This window comes from Pseudorca crassidens, chromosome 2 (genome assembly GCF_039906515.1).
Source record: "Pseudorca crassidens isolate mPseCra1 chromosome 2, mPseCra1.hap1, whole genome shotgun sequence".
NCBI classification, from domain to species: Eukaryota; Metazoa; Chordata; class Mammalia; order Artiodactyla; family Delphinidae; genus Pseudorca; species Pseudorca crassidens.
Window position 1 is genome coordinate 62,435,233 of NC_090297.1, and position 20,288 is coordinate 62,455,520.

Here is a 20,288-nt window from a genome sequence, read left to right on the forward strand (position 1 = left end):
GATGCATGGGACACAGGTTCGTGCCCCAGTCCGGGAAGATCCCACATGTCATGGAGCAGCTGGGCCCGTGAGCCATGGCCGCTGAACCTGCGTGTCCAGAGCCTGTGCTCCACAACTGGAGAGGCCACAACAGTGAGAGGGCCGCGTACCATAAATAAATAAATAAATAAATAAATAAATAAATAAATAAATAAATAAATAAATAAATATTTGGTCAATGAATAAATGAATACATGATGAATTCCTCTTTCAGTATACGTCACTCATCAAAATATACTATACACCTTGCCCTTAGTAAGGGTTCTATAAGTAGTTACTGTATTGTATTAAGTGATATATATATATCATGTATTAAGTGATATATATCATATATATTCAAATATATTTATATATGATATATATATATAATATGTATTTATATACATTTGAATGATTGAATGCTATTTGAAAGAAAACAAAAATAGAGTAGAATCTGTAACTCAGAGCAACACATTGATATTCAATTCAACTCTGTTCATGATTATTTCCATACTGTTTTGTGTGGTATTTGAACAAGAGCCATGGCAATTGGTTTTCTTTTGGATTAAGAAGTTTGCAACAATGTCCTTCAGCTCATTTATTAGAACATCTGATTAAGGTTGGCTGCAGCCGTTTCTGTTTAAATTGAAATGTCACTTTGTTGTCCCTTTTAGACTGACATGAATTGACTAATCATTTACATTTTACATTATGTTAAACTCCAAGTTCTTTGAATGAAATAGCTAGTACTGTCACACTTTTGGAGTGTGGTTTTGATGAATATATTTGTCCTACTCCCTAGGAAGAAAATGGTTATAAAAGCTCAATATAACATTATTCATTTTCCTGGCTTACCCCACATCTTGTTTTTGAGAGCAGTATGCATAAAACAGTAACAAAAAAGTTATTTTTTAAGGATGATTCATTTTAGCACATTTTGAAGTAATCATTAGTTTGTGATCTCCTATTAATAGAGGAGATGCAAAAACCACAAGCAATAACCACTAATTACTAATTAAAGTCACTGATGAGAGAAATTTGAAAGAAACACTTTACATTTGCTCTGGAAGAAAATTCAGAAGTATGGCAGGGCTCTGGTTAAGTTTACAAATTTTACCTAGTCCAGGATATCTAATATCCAAATTGTACATTCTATATTAATCACTATTTCTAATTAAAGTTTGAAAATATAATATTGCCTTTTTATTAAACAAAAATGAATGTTGATTTCCACTAATTAAAAAGGAACTTATTATCACAGGATGGGGTTCCAGGAAATTCTAAAATATTTGCCAGGTTGATTCTGTAATAAATATTTTAATACAAACATCAATGAAATTATATTAAACAATTAAAATGAATGATGGCCTAAAAGCACTTTACTTCTTATCTAATTATAAAGTAACAATCTCCTGACTGGTCTTTCTGCCTGCAGTCTGGCTATATCTAAGCTCTACTCCTCCTTGCAAGCAGAATGGTCTTTCTACATGCTAAGCAGATTGTGTCTTTTTCTTTGTTCAAGTTCTTTGATTTCTCCCCTAGCATTCAAAAGTAAGTCCAGTGTCTTCAATTAAAAACCCTGGACCTTCATGATCCAGATAGAACCTGTCTCTCATTCCAGCTTTAGTTAAAGCCATTTATAGAAACACACACACACACACACACACACACACACACACAACCTCTCCCTCCAGGCAATGGAACTGCCTACATTTCCCAAATGCTTTATATTGTTCCTTTCTCTGGTCATTCATAGGGTGTTTGTACTACAGGAGAAAGCCTCTCCCTTTCTTCACCTACTTCCTGCTTATTTTTCAAAGCATTTTCCAAATTAAACTGAATATATTACAGTTAAAATATCACCTCCTGCAGGATGCCAACTCCTGATGCTCCAGTTTCTTTTAGGACCCCAGAACACTTTGCAGTAAACCTCAGTCACAAGACTTTATAACTATAAGCATCAATTTGCTTGTCTGACTTGTGGCAAAAATATATATATTTTGAGGACTAAATTTTCTTTAATTTAGTATCTACTGGCCCTTGGCATACCAAATTCACTTGCCAAATACTTATCTATCTGGTGGGATGTGCCAGTCCCTTAGGTTGGAGCTACAGACACAGAGATTAAAGACACATGGGCCCCATCCCTGAGGAGTGGATCATGCATAGATAAACAGTAGAGACTCAATACTTAGTTGCTAATTGAATTAATAAACAAAGAAATCTCAATTCTGAAAACTGTCTAAAGAGAAAGCTAAAAACTTTAATTACAAAATGGTGAGAATGACAAATTATTACAATTTATTACAATATATGATTAAATGCATGCACTCTAAATCACTGACTATATTACACAAATTTAAGTTAACTGCATGAACCAAAATTGAAACTCAGCTCCTCTCCTTCTTTGTCTTTTACTCATTCCTATGATAAATGGCATATGGAGTATTTTGTTTATTGGAATCTTTGGTTTCAAGGATCATGCCCACCCAGCCACCTTGTTGATATCTCCTTCCTAATCTGGCAGTGTAAATGTCAAAGACTAAGACAAAAGCATTAGTCTGATTTCTAAGTTGGAAGCTTCATAGAGAATTTTAGCACTGGTGGTAGAAACACAGATTGGTGTTGGGTGGGGACAGAAATAACTTGATGCTGCCCCGGCTAATTACTGACTCCATAGGCAAATGAAACACTTGTTACTGGCAACTTTCCAAGCCTACCCATAGTAGATATTTGTGACATTTATTAATATGTCCAAAACTATTAATGTTGCATGTCAACACCACTTTTGCCTACTTCAGTACCAACTACCATCTGCTTTGCCCATTTGTCAAGAACAAAGCTTTTGTCCCAGTGTGTGCTGGCAGCTGCTCTGTCAATGGAAGGATTACCACTCAAATACCAGCTTTCTATCAGGATACCCCTAGGTTGAGGATTTGTCTCCAGAACAAAAGGATTTCTACTTCCAGAGTACATCCAAAACAATGTGCAACATGCAGTATCAGGGAGAGGCAATCTTGTTACTTAAGGTAAACTTGATGGGGAAATTACTGTGGGCATCACCTGACGGTCCACGATGGTCGATTTTTTCCATCAGTGACTGGAGAAGGATACATTTGATTCATTTCAGCCCAAAAGCATTCTCTAAAGTGTTATAGATGTGTTTAACATCACTCCTAAGAGAAGGGAGACAGGCAATTTGCTTTATCTGTTTCAAAATAGTATTATTCTTACTGTGCAACTCAGGTAGCTCTACCATTAGGTGGTACATAGATATTTGAATAGGTTTCCTGATATAATTTGAGAGAGATTTTGATGAAACTGGTCAGCAATAACCTCTTTGGTTGGTTAATTTTACAAAAAATGCCTGTGAACATTTGCTTAAAAATGAAATTGTAATAGAAAAAAGATGAATTCACATAAAGTACCTTGTAAAATGTGTTTAACTGGATCTTCGGGGATTCTTTTTCTCTTTGTACATTTTTGGATGACTGGGACAGGATACAGAATATTTTTCTGAGTTATTTTATCCTTTCAGAGCAGAGATACAAAAAATCCTAATCAAAGTTCCTGTATATTGTGTGGCAAGGTGCCCTATGAGGATACAGAAGCAAGTAACTCCACATATTGCATAGATCTTGAAATGAGGGGAACTCTATGCTACCGAAAACTTATTTAAAAAAAAAAAATCTGGCATTGTTCCTAGAGCTTATGGCTTTGTGCCACTTAATGAAACACTCATGATAGATGAGCACTCTCCCTGTCATGTCTATAAAGGAATGCTTGATGATTTTATTAACACAGGCAGTGTTGAAACCTCTCTTTGATGAACATTCTAATAAGGATGCCCTCTATGCTAGCAAAAGTTCAGGGAAATAACAAGGAAGAACAAACAGATGAAAGGAAACATCACAACATTGAAACACATGACAGGTATCTGACTTCAGTAATCATGTGCTCTGAAACAGTATGCAATATATAGAATTATGTATAGCAATATATTATATATATAGGTCCAAAGAAAGAGAAATTCTGATTTTCAACTTGCAACTGGCAATGGTACCAAAATGTAGTCCCCCTTAGAAAGCAATATCTTGATTTTGAGAATTTGTGTTATTTAAATCACAATCTGAATTTTTTAAAATTTTAGTATCTTATTGTAGTTGAAAATTTCTTCACTGGAATTAGCAAGTAAAACACAAAATGAGCTAAGAAAAGTTTCACTTGTTCAAAGAGAAACCAATAAGCCAATTCAGGAGTCTGCAGAAATCATGGCGGTCTAGACATGGAAATTTTTGCCTAAAGTCTATTGCTATTTAGATGAAAACTTTAGACTTGGTGGTTAGCTGTTAATAAGGAATATTCTGGAAATGAGGAATTGCAAATGTGCAAATGCCATACCTGTTTGTGTTTGACCTGTCTTTTCATTGCAAAACTATTAATGTTGCATGTCAACACCACTTTTGCCTACTTCAATACCAACTACCATCTGCTTTGCCCATTCCTGCCAATCCCTTACTATCTAGTTTAGAAGTCATACATTCTTTTTTTTTTAACATCTTTATTAGAGTATAATTGCTTTACAATGGTGTGTTAGTTTCGGCTTTATAACAAAGTGAATCAGCTATACATATACATATATCCCCATATCTCCTCCCTCTTGCATCTCCCTCCCACCCTCCCTATCCCACCCCTGTAGGTGGTCACAAAGCACTGAGCTGATCTCCCTGTGCTATGTGGCTGCTTCCCACTAGCTATCTATTTTACATTTGGTAGTGTATATATGTCCATGCCACTCTCTCACTTTGTCCCAGCTTACCCTTCCCCCTCCCTGTGTCCTCAAGTCCATTCTCTATGTCTGCATCTTTATTCCTATCCTGCCCCTTGGTTCTTCAGAATCATTTTTTTTTTTTAGATTCCATATATATGTGTTAGCATATGGTATTTGTTTTTCTCTTTCTGACTTACATCATACATTCTTGGAAGCTTCCTTTAAACCCCACAGCTGCCTCTCTGATATACTCCTCTAACTTTATCTTCTTTATATCACCTCTTATACTGTATCTAAATTGCCTGTTTACTTGCTTGCCACAATGAGATTATGACCTCCTAGAGGACAGAACAGTTGTCCTATTTGAAATTATAACCCAGAGTTTAAAACCTAACATAATATTTTTGAATGAATACATTAATGAAGATATAAATGCATATCTGCATTCATTATATAAGCCAATAGTGACTTATAAAATCATATTTAAAATATGTTCTGAAGTAACACATGTATTTCAGGAACTATCATAGAGTTGAAGTGAAACATTTATTTGACTATAAAATACCTGATCATAATGCATTCAGTCTCTCTGGAATACACAAATACACATGTTTGTATGGGTTATATATATATACCTTTTTCTATATCTCCCATATATCCTAACAGGTATTAATATAGATAGATAGATATAGATGATATAGATATATCTTCATCAAAATCTCTGCAATATTAGCATTTATTATACCACAAAACTTATGATATATTTACTCTCTTGGACATGGACATCCAGAAAAATCTTATTTATCTCAGCTCTATAAAAATGAAATATATTGAATAATATTTTATTTTATCCCAAAACAAAACATAAAAGTCTTGAAAGATACAGATTTTAAGACATAAATTCTTATTTGGTTAAATCCAAATAACTCTTTAAATTCAGCTTTAGCCATAATTAGAAGAATTTAATTGTTGTTTCTTTTCTTTGGAGAGGATTGTTTTGTCAATATAAAAATATTTATATATTATTCATTTCAGACCTTACACTGAATTTCACTGAGAAAGGAAATTCTTTTTTAGCAAAAGTTATGAGCTTAATTATAAAATATATAATATTTTGAAGACATTACACTGGAGGTACAAGTTTATGATACAATAAAAATTTGATGAATGTATATGATACTAAATGCATTAATTAGATTTGTGTGTTATACCATACATTTATAAATATATAATTTACAATGTTGCCAATTACATTAGTAAAACCATTCATCTTTGACAAACAATTTGTGTACATTAGCTTCTTTTTTCTTTGTAACTATTACTTTGAAGTACTCTTGGAAAATATTTACTTTACTTTTGGAGACTTGATATAGTATATGTACTAAAATATTTTCAGGGCTTCCCTGGTGGTGCAGCGGTTGAGAGTCCGCCTGCCGATGCAGGGGACACGGGTTCGTGCCCTGGTCCGGGAAGATCCCACATGCCGCGGAGTGGCTGGGCCCGTGAGCCATGGCCTCTGAGCCTGCGCATCCGGAGCCTGTGCTCCCCAACGGGAGAGGCCACAACAGTGAGAGCCCCGCGTACCAAAAAAAAAAAAAAAAAAAAAAATTCCAAATAAACACAGAAGCACAAAACAATAATTTATATGTTCAGTCTTGTTCTGTCATTAAAAATAATATCAATTTCACTATTAATTCAAATTATATATGTAAACAATCATACTATTTCAATTCATGATTTCAATGATTCATCTTATGAAGAAAGTATATTTCCCTCAAGATAATAGGATAAGCCTATAATACCGAGGTTTTCAAAATATTTGAAATCTGATTCAACATTTTGTGAACTTAGAAATACTCTACTATTAGGTTTGTAGCAGAATTTTTCTTTTTGTTGATTATCAAAGATGATATCTTTGTTAGTTATATTACTCTGCATTTATACAAAGGCTGTTTAAAATTTAAGGTAGAGGTAGTAGATACAAAAGTATTTAACAAGGTCGTTTTTCAAATTTGAAGAGTTCCAGCACTTTGCAATGCATCAAAAAGCAATTTGTAATTGACAGTTTTCTTACCTAGAGTGTTTCTCAGTCAAGAGATTGTTCTCCAAAGACAGTCAGCTGGGTAAATGTCAGAAGCTCAAAAAGTAAATTATAGTACAAATAGTGTTGATATTTCTATGAAATGGAAGAAAAGCATATTTATTTTTAAAATATAGAATTTTATTTAAAACAAGTGAAAACCTCCTATTGTGACCTTTACAAGATGCCAAACAGTGACGAATTTGGTCATTACAAATAACCTTTTCCAGAAAGAGCTTTACCATTTGGGACTTTCATTTGGTAATATATGTGAATTAATTTCCTTTCTACAAAATAACTCATGATATTAAACTTTTTATGAGATATATTATCCCTAAGATCACAGTTTTAAACAAATTTTAGAAGGGAAAAAAAGTAAGGGAGCAGCTATACGATAGCCTATCATTTTAACTTGTATGGGGGGAATTATTAAGTCATTTTCTCATTTCTTCCTTCTGTACAGAATGATATTGTACTTTTGTGAGCTTTGTGGGTAATTAAGTCTCACAACATTCTTAAAGAGCTTAGTAGAATTCTATTCAGAAGATTCACTCTAAAGCAGTTTCCAACTTAATAGGTGGGTTTCTCTGCATCGTTAAGTCATTTGTTTGGAATTTGGTATTCCTTTTCACCATATAAAGAATATGATGTATGGTGGTTTAAAGTAGTTTTCCAAGTTAGTCTTCACTATTTTTTTTTTTTAACTCTTGGGTACCCAAAGAGAATGTGTGTGTGTGTGTGTGTGTGTGTGTGTATATATATTCTAGAATATATAAAATTATATAAAATTATGAAGATAAATTTAAAAGTGGGCAAATATTATTACCCACTCTCAGTAGCTTGCATAATAACATCTCTATTAGAATATGAGTTCCAGTCCCAATCTGGAATTATAAGACCACAAACTGGGCTTCCCTGGTGGCACAGTGGTTGAGAGTCCGCCTGCCGATGCAGGGGACACGGGTTCGTGCCCCGGTCCGGGAATATCCCACATGCGGCGGAGCGGCTGGGCCCGTGAGCCATGGCCACTGAGCCTGCGCATCCAGAGCCTGTGCTCCTCAACAGGAGAGGCCACAACAGTGAGAGGCCCACGTGCAAAAAAAAAAAAAAAAAAAGACTACAAACAGACCCAATGCACCTGATAAAAATGCTCTTTTTCTTCAGTCCCACATCTCTAAGACACTGAAAACCAAGAAGACCATAGGTCTGTTTCAATGATTGGATTTTCTCATTTTACGACAGGATTTCTGAAAGGCAGAGGAAGGGAATGCATAGCAACATATAAGGGATTAAGGTGCACTAAAAGACCAGGTCTCTTTCCTAGTTTAAAGTCCTTGTCAAATTAGTCCTGAGTTATTTTCACCTTTCCATCTCTTTCCTCCCAGGAACACTGTCCCTGCCATCTTCTCCACGGTTAGCCAGCCACTGAATTGCAAACTCTATGGACTACTGGGAAAATAGAATACTTTATACCAGGCTGTCTACAAAACCTGATAGGGAATGGTGAGTGTCCCCAGAAATCTAATACATAATAAGGGGAGTGACATTAGCACTTTTCAAAAACTCTTTAAGAATTATTAATAAAAATTATATCAGTATACATTGGAAAGTAGAAGACTAGATTTAGACCTTGCTTCCCAGTTATATATGAAAGGCAATGAACTTCTCTGACCACTGTATCTAAAATGGTAGCCACAGATTCCATCCTCTAATTCTGCTTTGTAACCTTTGTCATTACTGGTATATTTGTTTTCTGCTCCTTGCACTGGAGTAAAAGCTTCACTGATGCAGATATTTTTGTTTTGTGTAAGTTTGTGTGGTATTCCTAGGTGTTAGAACAGTGACTAGCATACAGTAGGTACTAGATATATATTTGTTGAGTGAATGAACAAATAAATGAATACTAATTCAAAGACTTAATTGCTTTGAAATGTGACTCCCTTGACAATACATGCTTATATACATTGCAAATAAGAACAAACTATCTCTTAATGGGAAGACAGTTTTAGACACCTGCTTAATGACTGCTTTGCACATACATTTCTTGTCTGAACTGGTTTCTCCTAATCCAAGTCTCCTTCCACAGCAGTTGTTAGGCTTCCCTCTTTCTCACCAGACCTGACTTCAAAGCCACAATTCAAATAGGCCACCTGTTTTCTCTGCTTCACAAATTAGATATTACATGGTTCGAAGCTGCAAAGGAGCATAACAAAGTGGATGAGAGACAAAAAGGATAAAAATCAGAGCTTGAAAACAGAAAATTAGAAAATGTCCATAATCTACATAAATTGCACTACACTGCAGAAAGTGATTATTTGCTCATGTAGTCTCTTCAGATCCTGAAATGCTGAGAGGATTCTACATACACTTTACCCATGAGTGTGTCCAAGAGGACTGTGAAAGTCACAGAGGTGACAATACAGCCTACTATGAGTGGTAGTGGCCAAGCCATTAAAACTTATTTCCTGGTTCCTTTGTATCAGAGACAAACAGGATACTCATGCCTACAGAAAATACGTCCCCTTATTAGAAAACAAAAGATGTATGAAACCATAAAATATTATTAATTTTGCAATGCTATTATTTAACAGAGATGATATGGAAATTAAGCTTTACCTGAAAGAATACTACCTGAAAGTTAATTTGTTTGAGGGAATTAGTCTAATTCCACATAGGGTTTCAGGTGTACTAATGAAACACATATACTAGAAATCAAAGGTAAAAGGGTAATAATGAATCAGAATCAGGAAACTGTGAAAGGAGTTTAAAGGCCAGAAGTTAAACATAACTATCAAATTTGATTCAGTTTAGTTACAATTTCCACAAATGTTAGTTAGGCACCAATTAATACCAATGCAAAAATAAGATGAGGTAATGAACGTGATGAAAACACTAACTTCAATTCCATAAACTTAGTTTTAAGCACCTGAGATATTCCAGGCTCTATTAAGAAGCATTGAGGATCCAAAGACAACTACCCTACTGAAAGTTGGCACCTGGCCATCATGCCACTTCTAGCTCTATTAGAATTTATTTTCACTTTCTCTTCATTTATTTTATTTTTACATTTTAAAATTATTTCATAGACATGTAATCACCTACTATGTTTGATATTATTGTACTGGTTAAATATGTCAAAGTCTCATGTACTCTAATGGTTTTGCTTTAACTATGAATACTTACTTATTGAGTACAAGAATACAATCTAACCTTAAATCAATATACTTCTCAAAAGAATCAGGTGCTTTGTGAGATTTTATATCTAGAACCATACTCTGATTTGAAAACACGTTTCCAGTGAAATGATGGACATATGTAATCTAAAAAATAAAAATTCATAGAGAAGATAATAAGTGCCTGTGAAAGGCATACATATTTTCAAGGTGTTGGACTAAAAATCCAGTACAGTGGGGTTTAGATTGCAGCTTAAAATAATAGTTACTACTCAGTGGGAATCTATTTTATAGCAAGAGGTATTCTAGATGCTTTAGACACTCTGTCTCTAATCTAATCTCGAAAAAAATCCTGGGGATTACATATCATTTTTCTGATTTTATATAAGGTGAATTTAGGCTTGGGGAAAGGGGTTAAGACTTGCTAGAGATCAGGTAAAACTAGAACAGCTGGGGTTTCAATTCTCAAGGGTTTCTCAACACGTCAAAGTCTCTGCTCTTTCCACTAAAGTAGGCTGACTCTCAATCCTTAATTGACTGAACTAATCAAAAATGACACAAAATTACTTAGAACTACACCTTTAAAATGCTCCTTAATGATGCTGAGCCTACCAATCAAGTAGAATCTTACCGTTTAAATGCTCCAGAACACTTTAGCATTTTCGCATTTTTAGAAATAGCTTGTGTTGTAGCATTATTATTTACTTACCTGTTTTGGCTCTTTTACTAAATTGTATTATAGAATACTGACATCAAGTTTAATAATATATTAGGGTAAAAATATGGAAGCCTGTGTAAGTCTTTATACCTTGGCAAACTCAGCATATCAAAAGGATATTTACATACTAGCTTATCACAGCAAAACTCAATACTGATTATATAATCTTAAGAGCCTTCTTTTTTCTAAGCCTCCCTGGATCACAGAGGTGCTCTAGCTCACGCCTCTCCTAAGGACATTATATATATATATCTCTTCAAACAGGAAGGGACATTTCTAGTTGGTTTTATCTGTAGACACACAAATCTCCCCCAATATGGACAGTCTTCCTGTGGTTGTGTTACAAGAGTCCTCCTACCCAGTGTCATTTGAGCCTGTAGAAGGAGACTGAGTTTGGTTCAGAAGCAAAGGAAGGCTTTATTCTTTGATCAAAGGATGGAGAGTTTTGGGCTAGTGCTCCAGAGTACAAGATCTCCCTGAAAGACCCTCAGCTGGGCTGTTTTATAAGGATCTTGTCAGTGGGGAGGGGGGCGGAGTTCTTGCGAGTCTGGCACAGCTGTGCAGCTGCTGCTTCTGCTCCCAGCACTTACTCCTGATTGCAGTGTCTGACGCAGCACCTCTGCACACGGCCCGCCACCGCCATCTTGAATCACAGTGTGTGCCCAGCACTTGGGAACGGGCCCCGTGGAGCTGAAGTATCCTGTGCAGCCACTTCTCACTGGGAACTCTGGTCTGAAGTGCCGGGTACAAGGCCTCTGCACTTGGCACCCTAAGAGCAAGTGAAACTAGACGAAGTGCGAAGGAAAAGGAAAAAAAAAGGTTAGACTTTTTTATTTTATTAAAAAATATTTTATTACACAGATTCTATATTTCCCAGAGCATAATTAATGGGCTTTGCCGGTGACAAAGCCTTCTGTTGTTTGTCCTGTTCCTCATTCTTGAGAGGCACTGAGGGATGCAGTTCTGTTGATTTGAGGCATCGTCATAACCCAGGTTGAGGAGAGGTACTTCCCAGCTGCCTGTAGATGTGTTCGATTGTCCCCAGACCTTAGCCCTGTTTGCCCTGAGCAACAACCATTTGTCTAACGTTTTGGAGACAAAGCGTACCAGACAATTTAAGATGAATGGTGCAAATATTAGAAGAGAATAATGGTCACATGTCAAATTTTTCCTGAAAATGAAGGTATCTAGGTTTTTTGTAAGCAAAAGTGTGCCCTGAAGTTGAGGCTCACTGCCGCGGCCTGAATCTCCTTGATGATACTTTTGTTGTTTTCCAGAAGAGAAGCTTCAGGTCAGAGAGGGGTTCACAGGAGTAGTCAAGGGGGTCTGTTGCCCCAGGTTGTCTCTCTGGAGGTTGCGGCTCAGGAGCCCTCTTTACTTGAGTGTGATGTGCCTACAGAGTGATCCCTGCAATTTCAGGGCACAATTAGGATTACCAAGTGGGGCCCATTCCACTTAGGAGTGAGCTGACCTTCTGGGCTTGCTGATTTTCCAGGTTTTTAGGTTCACCCAGTCTTCTGGCTGGAAGGTAAGAAGGGCCAGGTTAGTGGATGCAGGCAGCACCTGCAGTGAGAGCTTTCAAGGTTTCTCCTATCTCGAGGGCATACTTGAGTTGTTCCATTTCAAGGGGGTTAAGGTGCCCCTTGTCTTGGGCATGGGGAGTGGATCTACCATACCTGTGTTCAAATGCACGTAACTTTAACTTACCCCTTGGGGCTAAATTCATGTGGAGCAAGGCAATGGAAGCAACTTAATCCAATTTTCTTGAGTTTCCTGACGTACCTTGACTAAGGCCTATTTCAAGGCCTGATTGGATCTCTCTACTTTCCCTGACAATTGGGGTCTCCAGGCTGAGTGCAAGGTTCATTTCTTGTCCAGGGCACTCATCCCCTTCGTCACTTGAGACACAAATGCTGGATCATTATTACTTTGTAGGGATCCTGGGAGCCCAAACCTGCAGATTATTATCTTTAGTAAAACCTTAGCCACTTCAGCTGCTGTCTTAGTTCTAGCAGGGAATGCTTCTATCCACCTAGAAAACGTGTCTACTAGCACCAAGGGATACCTGAAATTGCCCAGTACTCTCGACAGGACAGGAAATTCAATCTGCCAGTCTTGGCCAGGATATGTCCCTCTGGTCGGAATGGGCCTTATCTAGTGACCTCTGAGGGGTCTGGTGTTGGGGTGGTTAAATCTGACTGATTATACTTTTTATGTCAGGAGTTACCATGACCTCAACTAACCAAGTACATAGGGCTTCACTCCTGTAGTGAGTTCCTTGATGAGCCTCCCTGATGGCTTGACAAGCTGCAGTTTGGGGAAAGGAATATTGCCCATGTTCATTAACTAGCCACACATGGCCTCCTAGATCTCTATTGAAGCCCTATTTTCAGGCTTTGTCTAATGCTTCCTTTGTGTAGATTGGAGAAGACCCAAATAAGATTTCTATTTCAGGAAATTTGGAACTAGCACCAAACTCTTAATGGATTCCTCGAAAGACCAAAAGATATAACTGGGGGTCCCCCTTGAATTTGTAACAGCCCATGCTTGAGACAGTTAGTCTCTCCTCAGTTAGAATATCCCACAGGAAGTTAGACGGGACGGCCTCCAGTCCAGAGCAGCTTGGCCACGTTAGTTTCTGATCAACTTGGTTCTTTAGGGGGTGGCACAGCTGTCTGAGACCAGGGTGTTCTCTTTCCTCCTTCCAGCTGAAAGGGAAGAGTTTTCAGACTTCCTGCCAGGTGACAGCTAAATGCTAGAGGAATTCCTACAGGGTACTCCAAAGGCTGTGGGCAGGGCTGCTTTATTGAGTTCTTGTCAGCAGGGAGGGGGCAGAGTTATCACAGGTCTGCGCAGTTGTGTTGCTCACAGCACTCCAGATCACAGTGGCAGCACAGTGTCTTTGCACACAGCCTGCAGAGCTAAGGTGTCAGGCACAATGGTTTTGCATTAGGAACTCTGGTCTGAAGTGCTGGGTGTAAGGCCTCTGTACCCTACAAGCAAGTAAAACTAGATGAAGCACAAAGGAGAAAAGAAGGTCAGGCTTTATTACCCAGATCCTATTTTTATTTCCTGGGAATTATTAATGGGCTTTGCTGGTGACTGTCAGCAGAATAAAGTGTCCTCTCCTCCCCCAAAGTTGTCTACAGCCTAATAATCCCTGAAACCTATGATTATGTTATGTTACATGCCAAAGTGGAATTAAGATTGCAGGTGGAATTAAGATGCTAATCAACTGACTTGAGAGTTAATCCTATATTATCCAGGTGGGTCCAGTGTAATAAGAAGAGGTGTTCAGAGAGATATGTGACTATGGAGAATGTCAGAGTAAATGTGATAAAGGCAGGACCAGCCATTCTCGGCTTTGAAGATAGCAGAAGGGGGGCATGAACAATGGAATGCAGTTAGACTCTAGAAGCTGGAAAGGCACAAAAATGGATTCTCCCCTAGCGCCTCCAAATAAGAATGTAGCCCTTCCAACACTTTGATTTTAGCATAGTGAGACTCATTGTGGACTTCTGAACTATAAAAAAGGAAGACAATAAAGCTGTGTTGTTTTAAGCCACTACGTTTGTGGTATTTTGTTACAGCAGCTATAGGAAACTAATACCTCTCCCTGGGCTGTTGTTCCTTCTAGGTCAACAGCAATTTTGGTAGATGTCAGAGTATATGGATGTGTCAAATTGAGACTTTCTTTATTCTATGTTTTGGCTAGCTCTTGTCCACTGATAATTCCTTCTTTGGAAGACTAGTGAAGAGACACTTTCCCATAGTGAAGTTCTGGCCTTGTCCTATAGCCACAGTTCACATGTATGAATCTTGATTATATGCTTTAATAGCCTGTTTCATTCTTCTGTTACTTTTGAACATGCTTTCTTAAAAGAATGAATTACAGAATGAATAAGCATAAAAATAGGCTAAGGTTTATCCTGCTACTCGTACAAGTATGAATTTTTCTTCCCAGGACAAAAGGTTAAGCCTTGTTTTTTCCAATGAATGAAAGGAGTTTCCTGAGCAATTTCCAAATTTGAATTACTTCAATCCTAAATTACTCATGTTTCTAAATTTTAGAGGATGGGTATAAATAAGAACATCAGAGCAAGTTCTTCATCCAAACAACGTTTAGAAGACACAGTAAAAATTTCAATTTCTGCATCTATTATCCCAAATGCAATTGTATTCTCCAAACAAATTATATTTCTAATCTAGATCAGTATTGCTTTTATATTCCAGGAACAGATAGAGTTATATGGGAAGGAAAGGGGAAAATAATGCATAAAAAGGAAAGTTTTAGCCCTGCCAGTATGTTCTTCAGTTTGTGCAATGTCTAGATGAAGCACAAAGGAAAAAAAAAAAACTCGTAACTTCTGCCCATCTGAGAAAAATCTACAATCAAGATTTTCTTTTTTCTTTTTCACAAAATGCTTTTATATTTGTAGGAAGCCATGGAATTTGAGACACTACTGCTTTCTTGGAAATTCAGAGATGGGCCTCTTTTATCCCATTACCCATTGCCATTTCCATTCTCTTTTCAAGCCAACCTAGCTATGCTTTTATAATATTTTACTTGTTCTTTATGTTGGCTTCTTGCCTCCCCCACTAAGAAAACTATTTGTTTGATAAAGGTGCAACTCCTTCTTTTCTTCCATACTTTGCTTTTTGGAGCAGATATATGTGCTTAACATCTTCCCTTGAATTATAAAGAGGAAGATAAGAGATGTGACATCTATGACATCTAAATACAAAAGTGCCTATTGTTTATGCTAATAATCTCAGTTTTACTTCCCTCAGGTAGGGTAGTTTTTTACAGGAGGAATTTTTCCTTTAGGAAACAAACATTTAACCCAGGCCTGCAGTGTATTTCTTATTATCCTACCTGATGTGTGGCTTATTTTCCCTTTATGACTTTTTAAATTTAGACTTCAAAAATTTCCTAGGGGTTTATGAATAAAGCATGTAGATAAACCAGAGTGAAAACATGGACCAAACTATCTGCTTTATTAATAACTAGTCAACCTATTGCCCCTTTATGAACTCATAACATTCACTTTTCATTTAACAAACTATTCAATTGTGTAGTTATAACATTTTTTTAAAATCAGGTATGACAAAATTTGTGAAAAAGTAATAAAGCAGTTTAAGGAGAACAGAGTGTGATGGGGCAGGAGGCAACTCTTGTAGAAAGCAGGCAGAGTAGGTCTCTTTGTTATCTCCTGAACAGAGAAGTAAAGTGTGAATACCTGGGTAATGACTATCCAGACAGAGGAAACATCTTTTGCAGGTTGGTGAGCTAGCAAGGAAAGAGAGAGGTGGGGATAGTGATAACAATGGCTTCAGAGAGAATGGAGGACCTAACTAGTAACACCAAAAAAAACAGAGCTCTTGGGTAATAGCTGGACTGGAGTCAGAACTTCTACTTCCCTAATTTAAACCTTGAGATCTGTACAATCATATGTTCCCTTAGAGCCTAAACAGCTTAAGAACAATTATTAGAAGCTCAGCTTATCTTAATGAGTCATGGGAAGACAGTGACAGAGGAGGTAGCAGTGACAACAGGGCACTAGAGAGCATTGGTCTGCTCATTAGAAATGTGGCCCAGTGGCTAGTAAGCTTGGATCAGCCATTCTTACTTCTTGGGGAAGAGTAGTAACTGGAGAAAATAGATACATACACTCCAACCCTTAGTGATCCCATCAGGCAGAAAGCTGTGTGGAAATCTCAATAAAAAGTGAGTTTAGGCAGAAAAAATATTTCTTGCTAACACTTATCATTAGCTAGTAGCAATGCAGCTCATTATTTTGAAAGTCATCTAATATATGGGAGATGCCTTGATATAAACCTTCTAAATAACACTTTTTTAACGATTTGCCCATGATACTTATTTTATTATGACGGCTTTGCTTTAGAACTGTCCATAACAAGACTGCTAAAAGGCCATTAATTTTGCAATGCTAACATAACATTTTACATGATTTCAGACAAAAATGTGACTGTTTATTGATTGTTACTGTAATAAGTATTTTTTAATTAATTTTTTATAAATCTTATGAAAATAATCTCAGGCAGATGTAAGATGATAAGCTTTAAAGGAAATCAATACTGGGTTAATTTTTTCTTACCTATTTTTAATTCTCTGTTGAAAATGATTAATTACAATAATATTAACCTCCATATTTCTAACAATAAGAACTCAAACCCATAGATTCCCTAGTCTTTTAACAAAGGTAAGAGATGACATGGTAATATGACCACTCCTCTTCACACAAACTCCAACTTGAATTTTTATTTTTTTTCCGGTACGCGGGCCTCTCACTGCTGTGGCCTCTTCTGTTGCGGAGCACAGGCTCCGGACGCGCAGGCTCAGCGGCCATGGCTCACGGGCCCAGCCGCTCCGCGGCATGTGGGATCTTCGCGGACCGGGGCACGAACCCGTGTCCTCTGCATCGGCAGGCGGACTCTCAACCACTGCACCACCAGGGAAGCCCTCCAACTTGAAATTTTAATGGATGTTGATTGTTCTGAATAAATTGTGGAGGTAATAGTATGTTTTTTGTTTTTTCTAAATTTGGTCATAGAGAAAAGAAAATACCAATGAATGTATCATAGAAATGACCGAGGAAGTTAATTCTTTTTTTCTCCCCAAATAGTAGTAGGTTTGCTTGCTTGTAGTTATTGAAAAACACTCTTGTTGATAAAACTTCATACCAAATAGATGAATATAGAAAAAATGCTTATAATAGTACCACACTTAAAAATAATCACTGTTAATGATTCTGTATATGTTTTTCCAAATGTATTTTCTGGCATATATGGCTTTTTAGAAAAAATGGAATAATAATGTAAACATTGCTTTGAATACCTTTTTTTCCCACAACACAAAATACTGTGGTCCTATTTCCATGTCAATAAATTTACATCTATGTCATCTTTATAAATTGCTTTATTCCTACAATGGATAGTCCAAGTATAGGAACATATATGTCAGATATTGTGGATGTATTCCAAACTGTGAACATTTCATAGTTTACTTAACCATATTATTATAAATAAAATTGTGATGAACAACCGTTTATTTGAGGTCATGATGTGGGTGGAGAAAATTATTATAAGAAAAATTCACTCATAGTTTTTGGTACATATTAAATTTTCCTGCAGAAAATGTGAATTTTCCTTCCACTAAGTATATGACAGTGCTTATTACAAGATTGTTTGTGCTGGAAAATATTAATTTCTTCATCATAAAAGAAGGAATGGCAGCAATTTTTTTTTTACAAAATAATTGGAAATGAAACTAAATATTTCTTAAAAAGTAAATCATTAATTTTTTGATTAAAGAAATAAGATGATTTCTCATTTCATTTTATATATTTTTGGTTGTGAATGAAGCTATATAGCTTCACATTTTTTAACAAAATCTTTAAAAAATTATCTGCTTGTGTCCTATTCTTATTTTATTTATTTATTTAAAAAAATTTATGGGAATATAGTTGATTTACAATTTTGTGTTAGTTTCAGGTGTACAGCAAAGTGAATCAGTTATATGTATACATATAGCTACTCTTTTTTTTTTTTAAGCTTCTTTTCCTATATAGGCCATTACAGAGTATTGAGTAGAGTTTCCTGTGCTATACAGCAGGCTCTTATTAGTTATCTATTTTATATATAGTAGTGTGTATATGTCAGTCCCAATCTCCTAATTAATTCCTCCCCACCCCCATTATCCCCTGGTAACCATAAGTGTTTTCTACATCCCCGACTCTACTTCTGTTTTATAAATGAGTTCATTTGTACCTTTTTTTTTTACATTACACGTATAAGTGATATATGATATTTGTCTTTCTGTGTCTGACTTACTTCACTCAGTATGACAATCTCTAGGTCCATCCATGTTGCTGCAAATGGCGTTATGTTGTTCTTTTTTATAGCTAAGTAATATTCCATTGTATATATATACCACATCTTCTTTATCCATTCCTCTGTTGATAGACATTTAGGTTGATTCCATGTCCTGGCTATTGTAAATAGTGCTGCAATGAATATTGGGGTGCATGTGTCTTTTTGAATTGTGGTTTTCTCTGGGTATATGCCTAGGAGTGGGATTGCTGGGTCATACGATAGTTCTATTTTTAGATTTTTAAGGAACCTCCATACTGTTCTCCATAGTGGCTGTATCAATTTACATTCCCACAAACAGTGTAGGAGGGTTCCCTTTTCTCCACATCCTCTCCAGCATTTATTGTTTGTAGATTTTTTTATGATGGCCATTATGACTGGTGTGAGATGATACCTCACTGTAGTTTTGATTTGCATTTCTCTAATAATTAGTGATATTGAACGTTTTTTCATGTGCTTTTTGGCCATCTCCCTTACCTATTTTTAAAAGGGTTTTTTACATTATTTATTTATTAGTACTCTTTATATGTTATTGATATCAATCTATGTCCATAATATGTAATTTTATGGTTTCTTTTACATTTTTACCGCTTAACTGTGTTGACTGTGATGTTTTTTGTGAAGCCATCATTCTGCATCTGAAAAACACAAATCTATAATATTCTCTTCATTATACCTGCTGCTGTTGAGATCATATATTGTTTGTTTGCCATATTTTACTAAGAATGAATCTCATCAAACAAGGATTTCAGTTGTCCTTATGAGCTATCATAAGATATTATGGAGGAATGATTCAGTCAAATGAGTACTGTAGGCAATCTGTATTTTCTTAGATTACAAATATGTACCCTCAAAAAAATAAAAAGAAACAAAAAAACTAACAGTTCCCAATTTTCTGACTTCTACTATCTGTTAAATTACTGATGTATTTTTTTTATCAGCTAATTAACAAATTTCTCTTATATGTAGTCTACATTCCCTGGAGTCCAGTGTCTGTTCCTATCACTGTCTACCAGTGATCTACTTGGTGAAAAGTTTCTGGGTTTTCTCTCTGTTTTTATCCCACTCAAGCAGACTGACATGTAAGACTGTATTTTATAGTTTTTATATTCTTTTGGTGATATCTCCACCTTTATGATTTGCTCTTGGTTTATATCCTATGCAGTATCCTTCAGTGACTGCCCTTTGTCTTCACTTGGTGAAATCATGCTTTTGTTCCTCTTCTCATCTCTTTTAACAGGATCATCTTAAATGATAGCATATGCTTATGTGGGTTCAACTTCCACCTCTGTGCAGTTGAATCTTGCATCTGTAACCTTGACTTATGTCTTGAGACCTCTTTGGAGGCCTATTTAATAAATGTTCAATAAAATTAATGAGTGAATAAATGAAAAAGGACACAAGTTAGAATTAGAAAACCTTTGATTTGAGGCACTGCGGTAGCATTATTAATTTAACAACTGCTACTTGAGCATTTACTATAAACCCCTAAGGTTTGGGATTAAGGTGGTAAATTATTAGTACATGAGTTCTAGGAAAAATCACTTCACTGCTTAGTTTATTCAGTTGTAAAATGGGATTTATAATACTTTCTTACATTCATCGTTTTTTTGAACTTTATACAATGAGCATTAA